The following is a 3,056-nucleotide window of genomic DNA, read 5'->3' as shown; positions in this document are numbered from 1 at the left end:
TAATTTATTAAAGTCAAAATTTAATTCACCCTATATTAATATTTTTCTTAGCTTATAAGAATGTTATACGTCTCTTCAAAAATTAAATATTATCCATGTGAACTGAATTGAAATGGCTTTGAGTAATGGCTTAGAGTAATGTTTATTTGGAAAATTGACTAATGGCTTTGTAAAAAGGGTTCAAAAATGGATTGTTTATTTCAATATACAATCCATATTTGAAATACATTAAAACGTGTAAAACTAGGTTATTTCTGAAACAATACATCTACATTATGCATATTAAGTAAAAACAATGTTTTATGAATTGTATTTTATTTTGAAAGTGCATGAGTTTTCTAACGCCACATAATCAATCTATATAGTATATATATGAGTGGTAGATGAAGTATCAAATGCATTCTTATATTTTGGCATTTCTATACTATATACTTTAGATTTATCTCATATATTCCAATGGCCCATCATTCAAAGAAACAATCAATTTCTATACTCTTATATACTATAATATTTTGCTTAGTTATGTGTGAAATTTTTATGTGCCAAGGTCAATTTCCATATTGGATTCGACCACGAGATCGCAAACTATTGCAAACAAATGGGGAGGTGAATATCAATACAATTGTGGATGCTAATGGAAGTGGAAATTATACTAAAATAATGGATGCAATATCGGCATCACCTTATAAAAGCATGAAGCGATATGTGATATTGATAAAGAGAGGTGTGTACATGGAAAATATTGTGATTGATGAATCTAAGTGGAACCTCATGATTATTGGAGAGGGTATAGATACCACTATCATCTCTGGTAACTTGAATTGTGCCACCTTTAAATGTGGTCAAAATAATAATTTAAGTACATATGATACGGCTACCTTTGGTAAGGATATAATTCCTACAAATACTCTGAATTCTCTTTTGCCTTTTATTCCACCCCATGTTTTTGTAGATATTATTTATTTTTATTTCTTTTCTTCTTGTCTAACTTTGAGACTTAATATACCTCAAAAAAAAAAACTTTGAGACTTAATAATATTAGCTAGTAAGCATATCATTGGATTGAATATGTATCCATTGAAGTTGCATTTCTATAGGTGGTTCTCATAAAAACATGACATTGGAGTTGGAGGAAAACATTTGTGTATAAATGATATCCTTTTTATTATTTTGTTGAATTAATATTCTTTTTATTATTTAATAAAGAAAATTAGATAGAAAACGTAATATCTACTTTTTGTGTGTATTTAAGCAAACAATAGATGCTAACTATTGTTCAAAAAGAAAAAATAGATGCTAACTATGATTGAGGACAGTGTCACGTTGTGTTGGATTTTTAATTTTTTGGCTTAATTTTTAAAAATAAAGTTATCAATAAACTTATTATTTCAGCATTTTTTTAATTAAAGAAATGAATGACGGATTAAATTGTGCACATTAAAAAAAAATAAAGGACTAAAATGAAATATAAAAAATAACAGACAAATATATTATAATAGTATTGATCATTTGTTCACAATGGACCACTAACATGGGCCTCAAATATGTAAATCAAGCTATTATAAATCATCACACTTGACTCACTTTGTATTTTACCTTTTAATATTGAAACCTAGCTCTTACCAAATTCTCATAAATTTGAAAACTTTTTTTTATGAAGCTGTTAGTGGAAAAAGGTTTATCGCGAAAGAAATTTCTTTTCGGAACACGGCTGGGCCAACAAATGGACAAGCAGTGGCACTAAAATCCGATTCAGATTTCTCAGTTTTTTATCGGTGTGAGATTTCCGGCTATCAGGATAGTTTATGCGCAAATACTAATCTTCAATTTTATAAAGAATGCATAATGAGCGGCACAGTGGACTTCATATTTGGATATGCAACCGCGGTGTTTCAAAACTGCACCATATTAGTCAAGAAAGGGTTGCCGGTACAAAAGAACACAATCACAGCTCAAGGAGGAAAATACCAGGGAAGACCAACTGGTTTCTCCTTTCAGTTTTGCAATATCTCTGCAGACTCCGATCTTTTACCAGCAATTAAATCAACCTCGACATTCCTTGGTAGACCGTGGCATCCATATTCAAAAGTAATCTTCATGCAAACTTACATAAGTGATGTTTTGAATCAAGGAGGGTGGTTAGAGTGGAATGGTTCACAGTATTTGGATACATATTATATTATGCAGAGTACAATAACTTTGGACCAGGAGCAGACCTACGAAACCGTGTGAAATGGTCTGGCTACCATATGTTGAATGATTCTAGTCAAGCTCGTATCTTCACCGTCGCCCAATTCATTTCGGGGGATCAATGGTTACCTTCTACGGGTGTACCATTTATCAGTGGATTAGGATTAGGGGATCAAAACATTATATAGGGGAAATTGTAGTAATTAAAAATAAATATACTTCTATTGTTAAATAATTACAAGAAGGATCCTCCTTTAATTTGGTGTTCATTTAAATTAGTGTCTACTTGATTGAAAATTTATATAGTATTATTATGAAGCTCAATACAACTAGATAAGTATACATGTTCAAATAAAAGGGATATAGCTATTAGCTATGTCTGCTAGTGCAAGCAAGTAGAGTTCTCGTACTTTCAAAATTTGCTATATGGTCCTTGATTGTATGCAGTAGATTTGATTCACAAGTTTCTTTGCCTTCTGCAGCAATTGAAGTAGAGGCTACCAAGTATGTCATGTCCAACCAGAGAAAGTGGTTTATACCAATTGAAGTCCAAACCAACATAGACACAACGAATTATTGCATCTGTTTGTTAATTTTCATGTATTGACTCTTCTTACTATTGAATTGCCTTATAATTTTAATTCTAATTTCTATTCTCAAACATCAACAAAAATCCTTCAACTTTACTTGTTTCTTTTCTATTCCACATTTTCTAATCAGTTCATTTCTTTGTAACGCCGCTATTATTGATTGGTTATATTATATCCAAGGATCTCATTTTGAGAACGATACTAGTGTATTTGCCGTAAAAGAGGAGTTACAAAACATGGCGCCGTATATAAGTGGAACTCCAATAAAAATACCAA

General features: G+C 31.0%; 1 pseudogene; it reads left to right on the top strand.

Moving 5' to 3' along the window:
• The first annotated feature begins 549 nt into the window (after positions 1–549).
• LOC123885815 lies at positions 550–2,378 on the top strand (annotated as a pseudogene).
• Positions 2,379–3,056: the final 678 nt, after the last annotated feature.

This window comes from Trifolium pratense, linkage group LG5 (genome assembly GCF_020283565.1).
Source record: "Trifolium pratense cultivar HEN17-A07 linkage group LG5, ARS_RC_1.1, whole genome shotgun sequence".
NCBI lineage: Eukaryota > Viridiplantae > Streptophyta > Magnoliopsida > Fabales > Fabaceae > Trifolium > Trifolium pratense.
Note: the sequence above shows the minus strand (reverse complement) of the source record. Positions and strands in the feature narration are given on the sequence as shown.